Source organism: Oncorhynchus gorbuscha, linkage group LG02 (genome assembly GCF_021184085.1).
Source record: "Oncorhynchus gorbuscha isolate QuinsamMale2020 ecotype Even-year linkage group LG02, OgorEven_v1.0, whole genome shotgun sequence".
NCBI lineage: Eukaryota > Metazoa > Chordata > Actinopteri > Salmoniformes > Salmonidae > Oncorhynchus > Oncorhynchus gorbuscha.
Window position 1 is genome coordinate 7,781,841 of NC_060174.1, and position 23,426 is coordinate 7,805,266.

Here is a 23,426-nt window from a genome sequence, read left to right on the forward strand (position 1 = left end):
GTGGCTCCTCTTCCTGTTCGGGCGGCGCTCGGCTGCCGTCGTCACCGGTCTACTAGCTCCCACCGAAGGTGGCTGCCTCTTCCTCCCACCGTTCGTTCGGTGGCTCTCGGCGGGCGTCGTCACCGGTCTACTAGCTCCCACCGAAGGTGGCTCCTCTTCCTGTTCGGGCGGCTCTCGGCGGCAGTCGTCACCGGTCTACTAGCTCCCACCGAAGGTGGCTCCTCTTCCTGTTCGGGCGGCGCTCGGCGGCAGTCGTAAACCGGTCTACTAGCTCCCACCGAAGGTGGCTCCTCTTCCTGTTCGGGCAGCTCTCGGCGGCCGTCGTCACCGGTCTACTAGCTCCCACCGAAGGTGGCTCCTCTTCCTGTTCGGGTGGCTCTCGGCGGGCGTCGTCACCGGTCTACTAGCTCCCACCGAAGGTGGCTCCTCTTCCTGTTCGGGCGGCTCTCAGCGGCAGTCGTCACCGGTCTACTAGCTCCCACCGAAGGTGGCTCCTCTTCCTGTTCGGGCGGCTCTCGGCGGTCGTCGTCACCGGTCTACTATGCTCCCACCGAAGGTGGCTCCTCTTCCTGTTCGGGCGGCTCTCGGCGGTCATCGTCACCGGTCTACTAGCTCCCACCGATCCCCTTTTCCTTTTCTGTTGGTTATGTCTTATTAGTTACACCTGTTTCTTGTTTAGGTTTTAGTTAGGGATATTTAAGCCGGTTATACCCACCTGCTTTTCTGCGGGCTCGTTCCTCTGTTCATGTTTGTGGTTGTGTTAATTTCTTGTTTTCTCTGGACTGTTTGGGTCCTGTTTTTGGGCCGGGCATTTTCTATGCGCTTGGTATTTTGGCCGTTTTCCTGTGCCGGAATAAACACGATTGTCCTTTACCCTCCGCTCTCTGCGCCTGACTCCACACCCACTACTCCTAGAAGTGCGTAACAATTTGCTAACCATGTGTATGTGACCAATACAATATGATTTGAAATTTCACATATTAAGTTGTGGCAGTGTCAAACAACATCCATTGATCCTTTAGTTGGCCTAGGAGACATGATGCCCAGTCAACACACAATGGTCTGTTAATACCACACCTTCCACTGAGGCCTCGTCAAATATCCTCCTCATGGACAGTTGTTTTTGTGGGCTCAGTGATTTCCGTTTCAGCTGGGAAGGCATGGTGTGAATGAGTACATCAACTGGTCAGCAGAGACGAGACACACACACACACACACACACACACACACACACACACACACACACACACACACACACACACACACACACACACACACACACACACACACACACACACACACACACACACACACACACACACACACACACACACACACACACACACACACACACACACACACACACACACACAACATGATCTGCCTCTGCCCGGAAGCTCTCTTTTAACATGTGTAGGCGTCAGGTCTCTCATCAGATCTGCTTTCGGTCTAACTTCAAAGCAATGAAAGAAACAGTCCATTCCAGACAACATCAGAGCCCGGGGCTCTGGTCAAAACTAATGCACTTGACAGGGACATTTGAGCCACAACCATACTCTCCCAAACAGTATTAATTACCACTTAGTTGGAATGTCTTTGATCTCCAACATCGGAAGTCAAAAGCCTGTGTTTGTATGTGTGTGTGCGTGTGTGCCTGTGTGTGCGCGCATGAGACGTGTGTATGTGTCTGTGCCCCCCCTCCCGTCCAGTGTTTAATGAGATATAGGATATGCATGGAACACGGCGGAGTTGAAAGAGTCAGTCACTGGTGGCTAGTGTGCTGATACATCAAGGATAGAACCTTTACCCTGAAAATTCTGCTAACTCAGGAGGGCAATTAACACCTCCGCAGTGTGGGTCAGAAATGAGTTGAAGATTTCTCCCCTGTGGATGCCAGGCCCAGGCACGAAGCAGCACCTTGGCTTTACTGATGCGCCGAACGCGTGTGTGTGTGTGTGTCTGTGTGAGTTTGTGCTGGGATGCGGGAGAGGTATTCAGGTGAGGTCTTCCACAGAGTAATTATCCACAACCTCAGGCGAGTTACCCCAAGGCATTGTGGGTGCTTTAGCAATGACTTACAACTGCATCCATATTGGGATTGATGTTGGGAAAAGTGATCACATCTCCAGACTCACAACGATAATTAATATGCGTTTGATAGCCTATGCTCTGAACAGTTGTCTCATGCATATTCATGAGCCTTAATCTGTATCTCCTGCAACCAATATCAATGTCCGTCAATATATATATTTTTATTTTTATGTTCTTAATTGGCCAAACTCCCGTGAACGCATTCACTTTCATTTAGGAAATCTTCCACGACAAGCACCCTTCCAAAAAAACAGTGGCCTGAACTTTGTTCAGTAGTGCCCTACTATTGTATTTCATGAAATGAATCTTAGATTAAAAACCAGCATTGACAAGAGTGAGGGGAAAAAAGCTGATTGAATTAAGATGGAAGACATCAAGTGAACTCTCTATATTGATCAGATAAGTCAAGTAAGGGTTGGAAAGCTACGGTATATGATCATAACCTAAATGATTTATGACTTTATGAGTCGAATAATCCCCTCAAGTGTTGCCACTGAAAATGGCCATTATCATGAGCCGAGCCGAACAAAAAGTATTTATTTAACATCTAGCCTCTAAAATGTTTTTTTTTTTAAACCAATTATAATGTGCTATTGTGATTTAATCAACTTTTACTATATTTTACATTCAATGCGAATGGGCCTTTTACGATGTGTGGTAGACTAGGAAAATATTATATTTCCCAATAAAAAAAGAATTATTACAGTATAAATTCAATACATTTTAGGAGTGCAAGTTGATTTGTCATGATGGACCACTGACCATTGTGTCTATAAATTTGTGTCTGTCACATGAGCTGATTGAGACGGTGGTTTCTCGTAGACTAGAGAATGATCGAAGGGACATTTACTGAGCTCCTGTATGCTGCGTCTCTTTGCGAACCCTCCAAAACATGGATCATTTTAGTGGAATTGAACAGTAGCCTTTTGGCAGAAGGTATATGAACCCACCACCTCCCTATAGTAGCCAAACTTAAATTAGACTTGGAAGAACGAACTGAAATGTGAGGAGTTGCCGTACGAACAGGCATTAGCCTACTGCTCCACAACGAGCCTTGATCCCCTTGATCGTCTTGAACATTATAAATACCGGGAATATGTTAAGAAGGGTAGAAGGAGAGAGAGGATAGAGCGGGCCTAGGGGATATAATGGTTAGAGAGGTAGAGGATAGAGGGGCCTAGGGGATATAATGGTTAGAGAGGTAGAGGATAGAGGGCCTAGGGGATATAATGGTTAGAGAGGTAGAGGATAGAGAGGGCCTAGGGGATATAATGGTTAGAGAGGTAGAGGATAGAGCGGGCCTAGGGGATATAATGGTTAGAGAGGTAGAGGATAGAGGGCCTAGGGGATATAATGGTTAGAGAGGTAGAGGATAGAGGGCCTAGGGGATATAATGGTTAGAGAGGTAGAGGATAGAGCGGGCCTAGGGGATATAATGGTTAGAGAGGTAGAGGATAGAGGGCCTAGGGGATATAATGGTTAGAGAGGTAGAGGATAGAGGGCCTAGGGGATATAATGGTTAGAGAGGTAGAGGATAGAGGGCCTAGGGGATATAATGGTTAGAGAGGTAGAGGATAGAGGGCCTAGGGGATATAATGGTTAGAGAGGTAGAGGATAGAGGATAGGGGGCCTAGGGGATATAATGGTTAGAGAGGTAGGATAGGATAGAGAGGGCCTAGGGGATATAATGGTTAGAGAGGTAGAGGATAGAGAGGTAGAGGAGAGAGAGGGCGTAGGGGATATAATGGTTAGAGAGGTAGAGGATAGAGAGGTAGAGGAGAGAGAGGGCGTAGGGGATATAATGGTTAGAGAGGTAGAGGTGTAGGGGGAGAGGGGGTAAAGGATATAATGGTTAGAGAGGTAGAGGATAGGGGGAGCGGGCCTAGGGGATATAATGGTTAGAGAGGTAGAGGATTGAGGGGAGAGGGGGTAAAGGATATAATGGTTAGAGAGGTAGAGGATTGAGGGGGCGGGCCTAGGGGATATAATGGTTAGAGAGGTAGAGGATTGAGGGGGAGCGGGCCTAGGGGATATAATGGTTAGAGAGGTAGAGGTGTTGAGGGGGAGAGGGGGTAAAGGATATAATGGTTAGAGAGGTAGAGGTGTTGAGGGGGAGCGGGCCTAGGGGATATAATGGTTAGAGAGGTAGAGGATAGAGGGCCTAGGGGATATAATGGTTAGAGAGGTAGAGGATAGAGGGCCTAGGGGATATAATGGTTAGAGAGGGTGAGGATAGAGAGGTAGAGGATAGAGAGGGCCTAGGGGATATAATGGTTAGAGAGGGTGAGGATAGAGAGGTAGAGGATAGAGAGGGCCTAGGGGATATAATGGTTAGAGAGGTAGAGGATAGAGAGGTAGAGGATAGAGGGCGTAGGGGATATAATGGTTAGAGAGGTAGAGGATAGAGAGGTAGAGGAGAGAGAGGGCGTAGGGGATATAATGGTTAGAGAGGTAGAGGATTGAGGGGAGGGGGATATAATGGTTAGAGAGGTAGAGGAGGGGGAGAGGGCCTAGGGGATATAATGGTTAGAGAGGTAGAGGTGTTGAGGGGGAGAGGGGGTAAAGGATATAATGGTTAGAGAGGTAGAGGATTGAGGGGGAGCGGGCCTAGGGGATATAATGGTTAGAGAGGTAGAGGTGTTGAGGGGAGGGGCTAGGGGATATAATGGTTAGAGAGGTAGAGGTGTTGAGGGGGAGAGGGGGTAGGATATAATGGTTAGAGAGGTAGAGGTTGAGGGGGAGCGGGCCTAGGGGATATAATGGTTAGAGAGGTAGAGGTGTTGAGGATAGAGGGGTAAAGGATATAATGGTTAGAGAGGTAGAGGATAGGGGGAGCGGGCCTAGGGGATATAATAGAGGTGTAGGGGGAGAGGGGTAAAGGATATAATGGTTAGAGAGGTAGAGGTGTTGAGGGGGAGCGGGCCTAGGGGATATAATGGTTAGAGAGGTAGAGGTGTTGAGGGGGAGCGGGCCTAGGGGATATAATGGTTAGAGAGGTAGAGGTGTTGAGGGGGAGAGGCCTAAAGGATATAATGGTTAGAGAGGTAGAGGATTGAGGGGGAGCGGGCCTAGGGGATATAATGGTTAGAGAGGTAGAGGTGTTGAGGGGGAGAGGGGGTAAAGGATATAATGGTTAGAGAGGTAGAGGTGTTGAGGGGGAGCGGGCCTAGGGGATATAATGGTTAGAGAGGTAGAGGTGTTGAGGGGGAGAGGGGGTAAAGGATATAATGGTTAGAGAGGTAGAGGATTGAGGGGGAGGGCCTAGGGATATAATGGTTAGAGAGGTAGAGGATGTTGAGGGGGAGCGGCCTAGGGGATATAATGGTTAGAGAGGTAGAGGATTGAGGGGAGGGGCCTAGGGGATATAATGGTTAGAGAGGTAGAGGAGGGGGAGCGGGCCTAGGGGATATAATGGTTAGAGAGGTAGAGGATTGAGGGGAGCGGGCCTAGGGGATATAATGGTTAGAGAGGTAGAGGATTGAGGGAGGGGGTAAAGGATATAATGGTTAGAGAGGTAGAGGTGTTGAGGGGATAGGGGATATAATGGTTAGAGAGAGTGTTGAGGGGAGGGCCTAGGGGATATAATGGTTAGAGAGGTAGAGGTGTTGAGGGAGCGGGCCTAGGGGATATAATGGTTAGAGAGGTAGAGGTGTTGAGGGGGAGCGGGCCTAGGGGATATAATGGTTAGAGAGGTAGAGGTGTTGAGGGGGATATATAATGGTTAGAGAGGTAGAGGTGTTGAGGGGGAGGGCCTAGGGGATATAATGGTTAGAGAGGTAGAGGTGTTGAGGGGGAGCGGGCCTAGGGGATATAATGGTTAGAGAGGTAGAGGTGTTGAGGGGGAGCGGGCCTAGGGGATATAATGGTTAGAGAGGTAGAGGATGAGGGGGAGGGGCCTAGGGGATATAATGGTTAGAGAGGTAGAGGTGTTGAGGGGGAGGGGCCTAGGGGATATAATGGTTAGAGAGGTAGAGGTGTTGAGGGGGAGCGGGCCTAGGGGATATAATGGTTAGAGAGGTAGAGGTGTTGAGGGGGAGGGCCTAGGGGATATAATGGTTAGAGAGGTAGAGGATAGAGCGGGCCTAGGGGATATAATGGTTAGAGAGGTAGAGGATAGGGGGAGCGGGCCTAGGGGATATAATGGTTAGAGAGGTAGAGGTGTTGAGGGGGAGCGGGCCTAGGGGATATAATGGTTAGAGAGGTAGAGGATTGAGGGGGCGGGCCTAGGGGATATAATGGTTAGAGAGGTAGAGGATTGAGGGGGAGGGGCTAGGGGATATAATGGTTAGAGAGGTAGAGGTGTAGGGGGAGCGGGCCTAGGGGATATAATGGTTAGAGAGGTAGAGGTGATGAGGGGGAGCGGGCCTAGGGGATATAATGGTTAGAGAGGTAGAGGATGTTGAGGGGGAGCGGGCCTAGGGGATATAATGGTTAGAGAGGTAGAGGATAGAGAGGTAGAGGATAGAGGATAGAGAGGTAGAGGATAGAGAGGTAGAGGATAGAGAGGGCCTAGGGGATATAATGGTTAGAGGATAGAGAGGTAGAGGATAGAGCGGGCCTAGGGGATATAATGGTTAGAGAGGTAGAGGATAGAGAGGTAGAGGATAGAGCGGGCCTAGGGGATATAATGGTTAGAGAGGTAGAGGATAGAGAGGTAGAGGATAGAGCGGGCCTAGGGGATATAATGGTTAGAGAGGTAGAGGATAGTTAGGGATAGAGAGGTAGAGGATAGAGGGGCCTAGGGGATATAATGGTTAGAGAGGTAGAGGATAGAGGTAGAGGATAGAGCGGGCCTAGGGGATATAATGGTTAGAGAGGTAGAGGATAGAGCGGGCCTAGGGGATATAATGGTTAGAGAGGTAGAGGATAGAGAGGTAGAGGATAGAGGGCCTAGGGGATATAATGGTTAGAGAGGTAGAGGATAGAGCGGGCCTAGGGGATATAATGGTTAGAGAGGTAGAGGATAGAGCGGGCCTAGGGGATATAATGGTTAGAGAGGTAGAGGATAGAGGGGGCCTAGGGGATATAATGGTTAGAGAGGTAGAGGATAGAGCGGGCCTAGGGGATATAATGGTTAGAGAGGTAGAGGATAGAGCGGGCCTAGGGGATATAATGGTTAGAGAGGTAGAGGATAGAGCGGGCCTAGGGGATATAATGGTTAGAGAGGTAGAGGATAGAGCGGGCCTAGGGGATATAATGGTTAGAGAGGTAGAGGATAGAGCGGGCCTAGGGGATATAATGGTTAGAGAGGTAGAGGATAGAGCGGGCCTAGGGGATATAATGGTTAGAGAGGTAGAGGATAGAGCGGGCCTAGGGGATATAATGGTTAGAGAGGTAGAGGATAGAGCGGGCCTAGGGGATATAATGGTTAGAGAGGTAGAGGATAGAGAGGTAGAGGATAGAGAGGTAGAGGATAGAGAGGTAGAGGATAGAGAGGTAGAGGATAGAGGGCGTAGGGGATATAATGGTTAGAGAGGTAGAGGATAGAGCGGGCGTAGGGGATATAATGGTTAGAGAGGTAGAGGATAGAGCGGGCGTAGGGGATATAATGGTTAGAGAGGTAGAGGATAGAGCGGGCGTAGGGGATATAATGGTTAGAGAGGTAGAGGATAGAGGGGCGTAGGGGATATAATGGTTAGAGAGGTAGAGGATAGAGGGCGTAGGGGATATAATGGTTAGAGAGGTAGAGGATAGAGCGGGCGTAGGGGATATAATGGTTAGAGGTAGAGGATAGAGGGGGATAGAATGGTTAGAGAGGTAGAGGATAGAGGATATAATGGTTAGAGAGGTAGAGGATAGGGGATATAATGGTTAGAGAGGTAGAGGATAGAGCGGGCGTAGGGGATATAATGGTTAGAGAGGAGGATAGAGGGGCCTAGGGGATATAATGGTTAGAGAGGTAGAGGATAGAGAGCGGGCCTAGGGGATATAATGGTTAGAGAGGTAGAGGATAGAGCGGGGGATATAATGGTTAGGAGGTAGAGGATAGAGGGGCCTAGGGGATATAATGGTTAGAGAGGTAGAGGATAGAGCGGGCCTAGGGGATATAATGGTTAGAGAGGTAGAGGATAGAGAGGGCGTAGGGGATATAATGGTTAGAGAGGTAGAGGATAGAGGGGGCGGGGATATAATGGTTAGAGAGGTAGGGGATATAAATGGTTAGAGAGGTAGAGGATAGAGAGGTAGAGGATAGAGAGGTAGAGGATAGAGCGGGATATAATGGTTAGAGAGGCTAGGGGATATAATGGTTAGAGAGTAGAGGATAGAGGGCGGGCCTAGGGGATATAATGGTTAGAGAGGTAGAGGATAGAGCGGGCGTAGGGGATATAATGGTTAGAGAGGTAGAGGATAGAGCGGGCGTAGGGGATATAATGGTTAGAGAGGTAGAGGATAGAGCGGAAATGTAGGGGATATAATGGTTAGAGAGGTAGAGGATAGAGCGGGCGTAGGGGATATAATGGTTAGAGAGGTAGAGGATAGAGGGGGATAGAGGATAGAGGATAGGCCTAGGGGATATAATGGTTAGAGAGGTAGAGGATAGAGGGGCGTAGGGGATATAATGGTTAGAGAGGTAGAGGATAGAGGGGCGTAGGGGATATAATGGTTAGAGAGGTAGAGGATAGAGAGGGGATATAATGGTTAGAGAGGTAGAGGATAGAGCGGGCGTAGGGGATATAATGGTTAGAGAGGTAGAGGATAGAGCGGGGATAGGGGATATAATGGTTAGAGAGGTAGAGGATAGAGGATAGGGGCCTAGGGGATATAATGGTTAGAGAGGTAGAGGATAGAGGGGCGTAGGGGATATAATGGTTAGAGAGGTAGAGGATAGAGGGGCCTAGGGGATATAATGGTTAGAGAGGTAGAGGATAGAGAGGGCCTAGGGGATATAATGGTTAGAGAGGTAGAGGATAGAGCGGGCCTAGGGGATATAATGGTTAGAGAGGTAGAGGATAGGAGAGGTAGAGGATAGAGCGGGCGTAGGGGATATAATGGTTAGAGAGGTAGAGGATAGAGAGGGGATATAATGGTTAGATAGAGAGAGGGCCTAGGGGATAGAGAGGTAGAGGATAGAGAGGTAGAGGATAGAGAGGTTAGAGGGTAGAGGTAGAGGATAGAGAGGGAGGGGGGATATAATGGTTAGAGAGGTAGAGGATAGAGAGGGCCTAGGGGATATAATGGGATAGAGGATAGAGGGTTAGAGGGTAGAGGGTAGAGGATAGAGCGGGCGGACGTAGGGGATATAATGGTTAGAGAGGTAGAGGATAGAGCGGGCCTAGGGGATATAATGGTTAGAGAGGTAGAGGATAGAGCGGGCCTAGGGGATATAATGGTTAGAGAGGTAGAGGATAGAGCGGGCCTAGGGGATATAATGGTTAGAGAGGTAGAGGATAGAGCGGGCGTAGGGGATATAATGGTTAGAGAGGTAGAGGATAGAGCGGGCGTAGGGGATATAATGGTTAGAGAGGTAGAGGATAGAGCGGGCGTAGGGGATATAATGGTTAGAGAGGTAGAGGATAGAGGGGATATAATGGTTAGAGGGTAGAGGATAGGGGATATAATGGTTAGAGAGGTAGAGGATAGAGCGGGCCTAGGGGATATAATGGTTAGAGAGGTAGAGGATAGAGCGGGCCTAGGGGATATAATGGTTAGAGAGGTAGAGGATAGGTTAGAGAGGTAGGATAGAGCGGGCCTAGGGGATATAATGGTTAGAGAGGTAGAGGATAGAGCGGGCCTAGGGGATATAATGGTTAGAGAGGTAGAGGATAGATATAATGGGGCCTAGGGGATATAATGGTTAGAGAGGTAGAGGATAGAGCGGGCCTAGGGGATATAATGGTTAGAGAGGTAGAGGATAGAGCGGGCCTAGGGGATATAATGGTTAGAGAGGGTGAGGATAGAGAGGTAGAGGATATAATGGTTAGAGGTAGAGGATAGAGGGGCCTAGGGGATATAATGGTTAGAGAGGTAGAGGATAGAGGGTAGGGGATATAGAGGATGGGGGATAGAGAGGGTAGAGGATAGAGCGGGCGTAGGGGATATAATGGTTAGAGAGGTAGAGGATAGAGCGGGCCTAGGGGATATAATGGTTAGAGAGGTAGAGGATAGAGGATATAATGGTTAGAGAGGTAGAGGATAGAGCGGGCCTAGGGGATATAATGGTTAGAGAGGTAGAGGATAGAGCGGGCGTAGGGGATATAATGGTTAGAGAGGTAGAGGATAGAGCGGGCCTAGGGGATATAATGGTTAGAGAGGTAGAGGATAGAGCGGGCCTAGGGGATATAATGGTTAGAGAGGTAGAGGATAGAGCGGGCCTAGGGGATATAATGGTTAGAGAGGTAGAGGATAGAGCGGGCCTAGGGGATATAATGGTTAGAGAGGTAGAGGATAGAGCGGGCGTAGGGGATATAATGGTTAGAGAGGTAGAGGATAGAGCGGACGTAGGGGATATAATGGTTAGAGAGGTAGAGGATAGAGAGGTAGAGGATAGAGAGGTAGAGGATAGAGCGGGCCTAGGGGATATAATGGTTAGAGAGGTAGAGGATAGAGCGGGCCTAGGGGATATAATGGTTAGAGAGGTAGAGGATAGAGCGGGCGTAGGGGATATAATGGTTAGAGAGGTAGAGGATAGAGCGGGCGTAGGGGATATAATGGTTAGAGAGGTAGAGGATAGAGGATAGAGGTTAGGAGGTAGTAGGGGATATAATGGTTAGAGAGGTAGAGGATAGAGCGGGCGTAGGGGATATAATGGTTAGAGAGGTAGAGGATAGAGGATAGGGCCTAGGGGATATAATGGTTAGAGAGGTAGAGGATAGAGGGGATATAATGGTTAGAGGGTAGAGGATAGAGGGGCGTAGGGGATATAATGGTTAGAGAGGTAGAGGATAGAGCGGGCGTAGGGGATATAATGGTTAGAGAGGTAGAGGATAGAGCGGGAGTAGGGGATATAATGGTTAGAGAGGTAGAGGATAGAGCGGGCGTAGGGGATATAATGGTTAGAGAGGTAGAGGATAGAGCGGGCGTAGGGGATATAATGGTTAGAGAGGTAGAGGATAGAGCGGGCGGGGATATAATGGTTAGGATATAATGGTTAGAGAGGTAGAGGATAGAGCGGGCGTAGGGGATATAATGGTTAGAGAGGTAGAGGGCCTAGGATAGAGCGGGCCTAGGGGATATAATGGTTAGAGAGGTAGAGGATAGAGCGGGCCTAGGGGATATAATGGTTAGAGAGGTAGAGGATATATAGAGGATAGAGCGGGCGTAGGGGATATAATGGTTAGAGAGGTAGAGGATAGAGCGGGCGTAGGGGATATAATGGTTAGAGAGGTAGAGAGGTAGAGGATAGAGAGAGGTAGAGGATAGAGCGGGCCTAGGGATATAATGGTTAGAGAGGTAGAGGATAGAGCGGGCGTAGGGGATATAATGGTTAGAGATAGAGGATAGAGCGGGCCTAGGGGATATAATGAGAGGTAGAGGATAGAGCGGGCGTAGGGGATATAATGGTTAGAGAGGTAGAGGATAGAGCGGGCGTAGGGGATATAATGGTTAGAGAGGTAGGATAGAGCGGGCCTGGGGATATAATGGTTAGAGAGGTAGAGGATAGAGCGGGCCTAGGGGATATAATGGGGATATAATGGTTAGAGAGGTAGAGGATAGAGCGGGCGTAGGGGATATAATGGTTAGAGAGGTAGAGGATAGAGCGGGCGTAGGGGATATAATGGTTAGAGAGGTAGAGGATAGAGCGGGCGTAGGGGATATAATGGTTAGAGAGGTAGAGGATAGAGCGGGCGTAGGGGATATAATGGTTAGAGAGGTAGAGGATAGAGCGGGCGTAGGGGATATAATGGTTAGAGAGGTAGAGGATAGAGAGGTAGAGGATAGAGCGGGCGTAGGGGATATAATGGTTAGAGAGGTAGAGGATAGAGCGGGCGTAGGGGATATAATGGTTAGAGAGGTAGAGGATAGAGCGGGCGTAGGGGATATAATGGTTAGAGAGGTAGAGGATAGAGGGCCTAGGGGATATAATGGTTAGAGAGGTAGAGGATAGAGCGGGCGTAGGGGATATAATGGTTAGAGAGGGGATATAATGGTTAGAGAGGTAGAGGATAGCGGGCGTAGGGGATATAATGGTTAGAGAGGTAGAGGATAGAGCGGGCCTAGGGGATATAATGGTTAGAGAGGTAGAGGATAGAGCGGGCGTAGGGGATATAATGGTTAGAGAGGTAGAGGATAGAGCGGGCCTAGGGGATATAATGGTTAGAGAGGTAGAGGATAGAGCGGGCGTAGGGGATATAATGGTTAGAGAGGTAGAGGATAGAGCGGGCCTAGGGGATATAATGGTTAGAGAGGTAGAGGATAGAGGAGAGCGGGCCTAGGGGATATAATGGTTAGAGAGGTAGAGGATAGAGCGGGCGTAGGGGATATAATGGTTAGAGAGGTAGAGGATAGAGCGGGCCTAGGGGATATAATGGTTAGAGAGGTAGAGGATAGAGCGGGCCTAGGGGATATAATGGTTAGAGAGGTAGAGGATAGAGCGGGCGTAGGGGATATAATGGTTAGAGAGGTAGAGGATAGAGCGGGCGTAGGGGATATAATGGTTAGAGAGGTAGAGGATAGAGCGGGCGTAGGGGATATAATGGTTAGAGAGGTAGAGGATAGAGCGGGCGTAGGGGATATAATGGTTAGAGAGGTAGAGGATAGAGCGGGCGTAGGGGATATAATGGTTAGAGAGGTAGAGGATAGAGCGGGCGTAGGGGATATAATGGTTAGAGAGGTAGAGGATAGAGCGGGCGTAGGGGATATAATGGTTAGAGAGGTAGAGGATAGAGCGGGCGTAGGGGATATAATGGTTAGAGAGGTAGAGGATAGAGCGGGCGTAGGGGATATAATGGTTAGAGAGGTAGAGGATAGAGCGGGCGTAGGGGATATAATGGTTAGAGAGGTAGAGGATAGAGCGGGCGTAGGGGATATAATGGTTAGAGAGGTAGAGGATAGAGAGGTAGAGGATAGAGCGGGCGTAGGGGATATAATGGTTAGAGAGGTAGAGGATAGAGCGGGCCTAGGGGATATAATGGTTAGAGAGGTAGAGGATAGAGCGGGCGTAGGGGATATAATGGTTAGAGAGGTAGAGGATAGAGCGGGCGTAGGGGATATAATGGTTAGAGAGGTAGAGGATAGAGCGGGCGTAGGGGATATAATGATATAATGGTTAGAGAGGTAGAGGATAGAGCGGGCGTAGGGGATATAATGGTTAGAGAGGTAGAGGATAGAGCGGGCGTAGGGGATATAATGGTTAGAGAGGTAGAGGATAGAGCGGGCGTAGGGGATATAATGGTTAGAGAGGTAGAGGATAGAGCGGGCCTAGGGGATATAATGGTTAGAGAGGTAGAGGATAGAGGGCGTAGGGGATATAATGGTTAGAGAGGTAGAGGATAGAGCGGGCGTAGGGGATATAATGGTTAGAGAGGTAGAGGATAGAGCGGGCGTAGGGGATATAATGGTTAGAGAGGTAGAGGATAGAGGATAATGGTTAGAGAGGTAGAGGATAGGGGGCCTATATAATGGTTAGAGAGGTAGAGGATAGAGCGGGCCTAGGGGATATAATGGTTAGAGAGGTAGAGGATAGATAGAGGGATATAATGGTTAGAGAGGTAGAGGATAGAGCGGGCCTAGGGGATATAATGGTTAGAGAGGTAGAGGATAGAGCGGGCGTAGGGGATATAATGGTTAGAGAGGTAGAGGATAGAGCGGGCGTAGGGGATATAATGGTTAGAGAGGTAGAGGATAGAGCGGGCCTAGGGGATATAATGGTTAGAGAGGTAGAGGATAGAGCGGGCGTAGGGGATATAATGGTTAGAGAGGTAGAGGATAGAGCGGGCCTAGGGGATATAATGGTTAGAGAGGTAGAGGATAGAGCGGGCCTAGGGGATATAATGGTTAGAGAGGTAGAGGATAGAGCGGGCGTAGGGGATATAATGGTTAGAGAGGTAGAGGATAGAGCGGGCCTAGGGGATATAATGGTTAGAGAGGTAGAGGATAGAGCGGGGGATATAATGGTTAGGGGGATATAATGGTTAGAGAGGTAGAGGATAGAGCGGGCCTAGGGGATATAATGGTTAGAGAGGTAGAGGATAGAGCGGGCCTAGGGGATATAATGGTTAGAGAGGTAGAGGATAGAGCGGGCGTAGGGGATATAATGGTTAGAGAGGTAGAGGATAGAGCGGGCCTAGAGGTTAGATAGAGCGGGCGTAGGGGATATAATGGTTAGAGAGGTAGAGGATAGAGCGGGCCTAGGGGATATAATGGTTAGAGAGGTAGAGGATAGAGCGGGCGTAGGGGATATAATGGTTAGAGAGGTAGAGGATAGAGCGGGCGGTAGGGGATATAATGGTTAGAGAGGTAGAGGATAGAGCGGGCGTAGGGGATATAATGGTTAGAGAGGTAGAGGATAGAGCGGGCGTAGGGGATATAATGGTTAGAGAGGTAGAGGATAGAGCGGGCGTAGGGGATATAATGGTTAGAGAGGTAGAGGATAGAGCGGGCGTAGGGGATATAATGGTTAGAGAGGTAGAGGATAGAGCGGGCGTAGGGGATATAATGGTTAGAGAGGTAGAGGATAGAGCGGGCGTAGGGGATATAATGGTTAGAGAGGTAGAGGATAGAGCGGGCGTAGGGGATATAATGGTTAGAGAGGTAGAGGATAGAGCGGGCGTAGGGGATATAATGGTTAGAGAGGTAGAGGATAGAGCGGGCGTAGGGGATATAATGGTTAGAGAGGTAGAGGATAGAGCGGGCGGGGATAGGGGATATAATGGTTAGAGAGGTAGAGGATAGAGCGGGCGTAGGGGATATAATGGTTAGAGAGGTAGAGGATAGAGCGGGCGTAGGGGATATAATGGTTAGAGAGGTAGAGGATAGAGCGGGCGTAGGGGATATAATGGTTAGAGAGGTAGAGGATAGAGCGGGCGTAGGGGATATAATGGTTAGAGAGGTAGAGGATAGAGCGGGCGTAGAGGATAGGGGGATATAATGGTTAGAGAGGTAGAGGATAGAGCGGGCGTAGGGGATATAATGGTTAGAGAGGTAGAGGATAGAGCGGGCGTAGGGGATATAATGGTTAGAGAGGTAGAGGATAGAGCGGGCCTAGGGGATATAATGGTTAGAGAGGTAGAGGATAGAGCGGGCGTAGGGGATATAATGGTTAGAGAGGTAGAGGATAGAGAGGTAGAGGATAGAGCGGGCGTAGGGGATATAATGGTTAGAGAGGTAGAGGATAGAGGGCGTAGGGGATATAATGGTTAGAGAGGTAGAGGATAGAGCGGGCGTAGGGGATATAATGGTTAGAGAGGTAGAGGATAGAGCGGGCGTAGGGGATATAATGGTTAGAGAGGTAGAGGATAGAGCGGGCGTAGGGGATATAATGGTTAGAGAGGTAGAGGATAGAGCGGGCGGGGATATAATGGTTAGAGAGGTAGAGGATAGAGCGGGCGTGGGGATATAATGGTTAGAGGTAGAGGATAGAGCGGGCGTAGGGGATATAATGGTTAGAGAGGTAGAGGATAGAGCGGGCGTAGGGGATATAATGGTTAGAGAGGTAGAGGATAGAGCGGGCGTAGGGGATATAATGGTTAGAGAGGTAGAGGATAGAGCGGGCGTAGGGGATATAATGGTTAGAGAGGTAGAGGATAGAGCGGGCGTAGGGGATATAATGGTTAGAGAGGTAGAGGATAGAGCGGGCGTAGGGGATATAATGGTTAGAGAGGTAGAGGATAGAGCGGGCGTAGGGGATATAATGGTTAGAGAGGTAGAGGATAGAGCGGGCGTAGGGGATATAATGGTTAGAGAGGTAGAGGATAGAGCGGGGGATATAATGGGGATATAATGGTTAGAGAGGTAGAGGATAGAGAGAGGTAGAGGATAGGCGTAGGGGATATAATGGTTAGAGAGGTAGAGGATAGAGCGGGCGTAGGGGATATAATGGTTAGAGAGGTAGAGGATAGAGCGGGCGTAGGGGATATAATGGTTAGAGAGGTAGAGGATAGAGCGGGCGTAGGGGATATAATGGTTAGAGAGGTAGAGGATAGAGCGGGCGTAGGGGATATAATGGTTAGAGAGGTAGAGGATAGAGCGGGCGTAGGGGATATAATGGTTAGAGAGGTAGAGGATAGAGCGGGCGTAGGGGATATAATGGTTAGAGAGGTAGAGGATAGAGCGGGCGTAGGGGATATAATGGTTAGAGAGGTAGAGGATAGAGCGGGCGTAGGGGATATAATGGTTAGAGAGGTAGAGGATAGAGAGGGCGTAGGGGATATAATGGTTAGAGAGGGAGTAGAGGATAGAGCGGGCGTAGGGGATATAATGGTTAGAGAGGTAGAGGATAGAGCGGTTAGAGAGGTAGAGGATAGGGGATATAATGGTTAGAGAGGTAGAGGATAGAGCGGGCGTAGGGGATATAATGGTTAGAGAGGTAGAGGATAGAGGGGCGTAGGGGATATAATGGTTAGAGAGGTAGGTGTTGAGGGGATATAATGAGAGGGGTAGGGGATATAATGGTTAGAGAGGTAGAGGATAGAGCGGGCGTAGGGGATATAATGGTTAGAGAGGTAGAGGATAGAGCGGGCGTAGGGGATATAATGGTTAGAGAGGTAGAGGATAGAGGGGTAGGGGATATAATGGTTAGAGAGGGTGAGGGGATATGGTTAGAGAGGTAGGTAAAGGATATAATGGTTAGAGAGGGTGAGGTGTTGAGGGGGAGAGGGGGTAAAGGATATAATGGTTAGAGAGGTGAGGATGTTGAGGGCGTAAAGGGATATAATGGTTAGGGTGAGGTGTTGAGGGGGAGAGGGGGTAGAGGATATAATGGTTAGAGCGGGCGTGAGGTGTTGATAAAGGATATACTGGTTAGAGAGGTGTAGGGGGAGAGGGGGTAATATAATGGTTAGAGAGGTAGAGGATAGAGCGGGAGAGGGGGTAAAGGATATAATGGTTAGAGAGGGTGAGGTGTTGAGGGGGAGAGGGGGTAAAGGATATAATGGTTAGAGAGGGTGAGGATTGAGGGGGAGTAGGGGGGTAAAGGATATAATGGTTAGAGAGGGTGAGGGGTTGAGAGGGGGGGGGTAAAGGATATAATGGTTAGAGAGGGTGAGGTGTTGAGGGGGTAAAAGATATAATGGTTAGAGAGGGTGAGGTGTTGAGGGGGTAAAAGATATAATGGTTAGAGAGGGTGAGGTGTTGAGGGGGAGAGGGGGTAAAGGATATAATGGTTAGAGAGGGTGAGGTGTTGAGGGGGTAAAATATATAATGGTTAGAGAGGGTGAGGTGTTGAGGGGGAGAGGGGGTAAAGGATATAATGGTTAGAGAGGGTGAGGGTTGAGGGGGAGAGGGGGTGAGGTTAGAGAGGGTGAGGGGTTGAGGGGGAGAGGGGGTAAAGGATATAATGGTTAGAGAGGGTGAGGTGTTGAGGGGTAAAATATATAATGGCTAGAGAGGGTGAGGTGTTGAGGGGGAGAGGGGGTAAAGGATATAATGGTTAGAGAGGGTGAGGGGTTGAGGGGGTGAGGGAGGGGGAAAAAGGATATAATGGTTAGAGAGGGTGAGGGGTTGAGGGGAGAGGGGGTAAAGGATATAATGGTTAGAGAGGGTGAGGTGTTGAGGGGGAGAGGGGGTAAAGGATATAATGGTTAGAGAGGGTGAGGGGTTGAGGGGGAGAGGGGGTAAAGGATATAAGGGTTGGAAAGGGAAGGGGTAGAGGAGGTAGAGGTGACAGAGGGGCAGAGGAGGTAGCGGGTATATATGGGGTAGAGGATAGAGGGGAAATAGGGGGCATAGGGGGTAGTGGGGTAGAGGGGATAGACAATATAAGTGTAGAGGGAGTAGGGGGTAGAAGGGGTTGAGGGTAGAGGGGGTAGAGGGGGAGAGAGGGGATAGAGGATAGAGGGGGTAGAGAGGGTAGAGGAAAGATGGGGTATATTCGGAAAGAGGGGTAGAGGGGGTAGTGGAGGTCGAGAGGTAGAGGATATAAATGGTAGAGGGGTAGATGGGGTCGAGGATAGAGGGTGTGTAGGGGGTAGAGGGGGTAGAGGGGTAGGGGGAGTAGATTATAAGGGGTCGAGGGGGTAGAGGGGGCAGAAGGGGTAGAGGGGTAGAGGCAGTAGAGGGTTAGCGGGGGTAAAGGGGGGAGAGAGGGTAGACGGGGTAGAATGAGTAGAAGGTGTAGAAGACAGAGGGGGTAGAGGGGTAAAGGATGCAGAGGGGTAGAGGGTGCAAGGAGTTAGAGGGGTAGAGGAGTAGATAGAGGGGTAGAGGATATAAATGGTAGAGGATAGAGAGGGTAGAGGGGGCAACAGATAAAGGGAATAGAGGATAAAGGGGTAGAGGGGGTAGAGGGGGATTTCCACATAAATACAAAAGTATGTGGACACCCATTTAAATTAGTTGAATTGGCTATTTCCGCCACACCCGTTGGTGACAGGTGTATAAAATAAAGCACATTACTGAGTTCCAAACTTTCTCTTGAGGCACTATCAGCACAAGAACTGATTGTCAGGAGCTTCATTAAATGGATTTCCATGGCCGAGCAGCCGCACACAAGCCTAGATCACCATGCGCAATGCTAAGCGTCGCCTGGAGTGGTGTAAAGCTCGCCGCCATTGGACTCTGGAGCAGTAGATATGCGTTCTCTGGAGTGATTAATTACTTGAGTAAAAATACTTGAAAGTACTACTTTATTTTTATTTTTTGGGTATCTGTACCTTACTTTATTATTTATATTATTGATATATAAGAGAACATGTCTGGTTATCCCTACTGCCTTTGATTGGGGGTCTCACTAAACACATGCTTCCTTTGTAAATTATTTCTGAGTGTTGGAGTGTGCCCCTGGCTATCCGTAAATAAATAAAATACAATACAATTGTATCCTCTGGTTTGCTTTACATAAGGACTTTGAAATCATTAATACTTTTATTTTTGCTTTTGATGCTTAAAGTATATTTTATCAATTACATTTACTTTTGATACTTCAGTATATTTAAAACCCAAATACTTTTAGACTTTTAATCAAGTGGGATTTTACTGGGTGGCTTTTACTTGACCTTTTTGGACCCTGCTGGTCATCTATGAACATTTGAACATCTTGGCCATGTTCTGTTATAATCTCCACCCTGTTTTACTTGACCTTTTTGGACCCTGCTGGTCATCTATGAACATTTGAACATCTTCGCCATGTTCTGTTATAATCTCCACCCAGTTTTACTTGCTGTTTGTGGGTTTCTGTACAGCACTTTGTGACATCAGCTGATGTAAAAAGGGCTTTATAAATACATTTTATTTGATTTGATTGATTGACTTGAGTAATTTTCTATTATCTTTACATTTACTCAAGTATGACAAGTGGATACAGTCATCAATACTAGAACATGTTCGTTGTTATTCTCTGACCTGGAACTCATCTCCAGAATGTGTATCTTCAGAATAGGCCAACAAGTGTAACTCTCACTTAAACAATGCTTGGGAGTTGATTTGATACATAGCTCTCTTCCCTAGTGTCTGCACAGTTCACACCATGAGCCTTTCCAAGACTTTAGGTCTACAGTAGGTTGGTACATGTAGTGTAGGCATACAGTAGGTTGTAGGGAGAGGTATTATATATAGGTAGGCCTACAGTAGGTTGTAGGGAGATGTATTGTATATAGGTAGGCCTACAGTAGGTTGTTACATGTAGTGTAGGCATACAGTAGGTTGTAGGGAGAGGTATTGTATATAGGTAGGCCTACAGTAGGTTGTTACATGTAGTGTAGGCATACAGTAGGTTGTAGGGAGATGTATTGTATATAGGTAGGCCTACAGTAGGTTGTTACATGTAGTGTGGGCATACAATAGGTTGTAGGGAGATGTATTGTATATAGGTAGGCCTACAGTAGGTTGTAGGGAGATGTATTGTATATAGGTAGGTCTACAGTAGGTTGGTACATGTAGTGTAGGCATACAGTAGGTTGTAGGGAGAGGTTGTATTGTATATAGGTAGGCCTACAGTAGGTTGTAGGGCGATGTATTGTATATAGGTATGCCTACAGTAGGTGGTAGGGAGATGTATTGTATATAGGTAGTCCTACAGTAGGTTGTAGGGAGAGGTATTGTATATAGGTAGGTCCTACAGTAGGTGGTAGGGAGATGTATTGTATATAGGTAGGCCTACAGTAGTAGTTGTGAGAAGCATGAGGACAGGACTCCCAGCTCCGTCTCTAGGCTACATTACGAACGCACCAAAACGTTTTAGCCTATACAATTTTCACAAATTAGTGCCTTTGAAGAGGAAGTGTTATGTCGTTTCAAATCTCTTGTCTGTCAGTAAAATATCATTTCGTGTCACAGGAGGAAACAGCCTTGAGCAGAACTCTGTGCCCTGCGCTAGACCCCAGCTGCCAGCCGATGACATGGCAGAGGAGGTGAGGCCGGGGAAGTGAATCCTCCCACACATAGAGACATGTACAGTAGGTTATAGGGACATGTAGTGTAGATAGGTAGACCTACGGTAGGATGTAGGGACATGTAGTGTAGATAGGTAGGCCTACAGTAGATTGTTACATGTAGTGTAGATAGGTAGACCTACGGTAGACTGTTACATGTAGTGTAGATAGGTAGGCCTACGGTAGACTGTTACATGTAGTGTAGATAGGTAGGTCTACAGTAGATTCTTACATGTAGTGTAGATAGGTAGGCCTACGGTAGACTGTTAAATGTAGTGTAGATAGGTAGGCCTACGGCAGGATGTAGGGATATGCAGTGTAGATAGGTAGGCCTACGGTAGGATGTAGGGATATGTAGTGTAGATAGGTAGGCCTACAGTAGACTGTTACATGTAGTGTAGATAGGTAGGCCTACGGTAGACTGTTACATGTAGTGTAGATAGGTAGGCCTAATGTAGACTGTTACACGTAGTGTAGATAGGTAGGCCTACGGTAGGATGTAGGGATATGTACAGTGCCTTGAAAAGTTTTCATCCCCCTTGTTTTTTCCTATGTTTTTGCATTACAAACTGTAATTTAAATAGATGTTTATTTGGATTTCATGTAATGAAGATACACAAAATGCTCCAAATTGGTGAAGTGAAATATTAAACATTTCTTATTTCTTAAAAACTTCTTAGGGCAGAAATCCCGTTAACGGGATGATATGACAACAGCCAGTGAAAGTGCAGGGTGCCAAATTCAAACAACAACAGAAATCTCATATTTAAAATTCCTCAAACATACATGTATTTTATACTGTTTTAAAGGTAATCTTGTTGTTAATCCCACCACAGTGTCCGATTTCAAATATGCTTTACAGCAAAAGCACCACAAACGATTATGTTAGGTCACCACCAAGCGACAGAAAAACACGGCCATTTTTCCAGCCAAAGATTTTCCAGCCAGAGTCACAAAAAGCACAAATAGAGATAAAATGTATCACTAACCTTTGATGCTCTTCATCAGATGACACTCATAGTTCTTCATGTTACACAATACATGTATGTTTTGTTTGATAAAGTTCATATTTATAACTAAATCTGAGTTTAAATTGGCGCATTAAGTTCACTAGTTCCAAAAACATCCAGTGATTTTGCATAGCCACATCGATTCAACAGAAATGCTCATCATAAATGTAGATGATAATACAAGTTATACACATGGAATTATAGATATACCTCTCCTTAATGCAACTGCTGTGTCAGATTTAAATAAGACTTTACGGAAAAAGCAATCCATGCAATAATCTGAGACGGCGCTCAGAACAATAGTCAAAATAGCCGCCATGTTGGAGTCAACAGAACCAGAAATGACATGATAAATATTCCCTTACCTTTGATGATCTTCATCAGAATGCACTCCCAGGAATCCCTGTCCACATTAATGTTTGTTTTGTTCGATAATGTCCATAATTTATGTCCAAATACCTCCTTTTGTTAGAGCGTTTGGTATACATATCCAAACGCTCGTTCTGGTTACTTAGGACAAAAACTTCAAAAAGTTATATTACAGGTCAAAGAAACATTTCAAACTAGGTACACAATCAATCATTAGGATGTTCCTATCATAAATCTTCAATAAAGTTCCAACCAGAGAATTCCTTTGTGTCTTGAGGAGCAAAGGAACGCAAGTGGATATCATGTGGAATGAGTGTGACCAGGAAATGGCTGACTGCCAGACACATGGCTCATTCTGCTCTTATTCAGTCCCACAACACAGTAGAAGCCTCATTCAAATGTCTATAGATGGTTGACATCTAGTGGAAGCCCTGGGAAGTACAAATTCATTCAAATCTCAATGGGATTTCAATTGGAACTGTGTTGAAAATCTACCAACCTCAGATTTCTCACTTCCTGTTTTGATCTTCTCGGGTTTTTGCCTGCAATATGTTATACTCACAGACATCATTCAAACAGTTTTAGAAACTTCAGAGTTTTTTCCATCCAATATTAATAATAATATGCATATATTAGCAACTGAGACTGAGGAGCAGACCGTTTACTCTAGGCACCTTATTCATCCAAGCTACTCAATACTGCAGAACAGAAGTTTTAAAATAAATAAAAAATTCTAAATGGAAAAGTGGTGCTTGCATATGTATTCACCCCCTTTGCTAGTTAAATAAAGTCCACCTGTGTGCAATCTAAGTGTCACATGATCTGTCACATGATCTCATTATATCTACACCTGTTCTGAAAGGCCCCAGAGTCTGCAACACCACTAAGTAAGGGGCACCACCAAGCAAGCGGCACCACGAAGATCAAGGAGCTCTCCAAACAGGTCAGGGACAAAGTTGTGGAGAAGTACAGATCACGGTTGGGTTCTAAAAAAATATCCTAAATTTGAACATTCCATTATTAAAAAATGGAAAGAATATGGCACCACAACAAACCTGTCAAGAGAGGGCCACCGACCAAAACTCTCAGACCAGGCAAGGAGGGCATTAATAAATCAGAGAGGCAACAAAGAGATCAAAGACAACCCTGAAGGATCTGCAAAGCTCCACAGCGGAGATTGGAGTATCTGTCCATAGGCCAACCTTAATCCGTACACTCCATAGAGCTGGGCTTTACAGAAGAGTGGTCAAAAAAAAGCCATTGCTTTAAGAAAATGTTTTGTGTTCGCCAAAAGGCATGTGGGAGACTCCCCAAACATATCGAAGAAGGTACTCTGGTCAGATGAGACTAAAATGTTGCTTTTTGGCCTTCAAGGGAAACACTATGTCTGGCGCAAACCCAACACTCCCCATCACCCTGAGAATACCATCCCCACAGTGAACCATGGTGGTGGCAGCATCATGCTGTGAGGATGTTTCTCATCGGCAGCGAC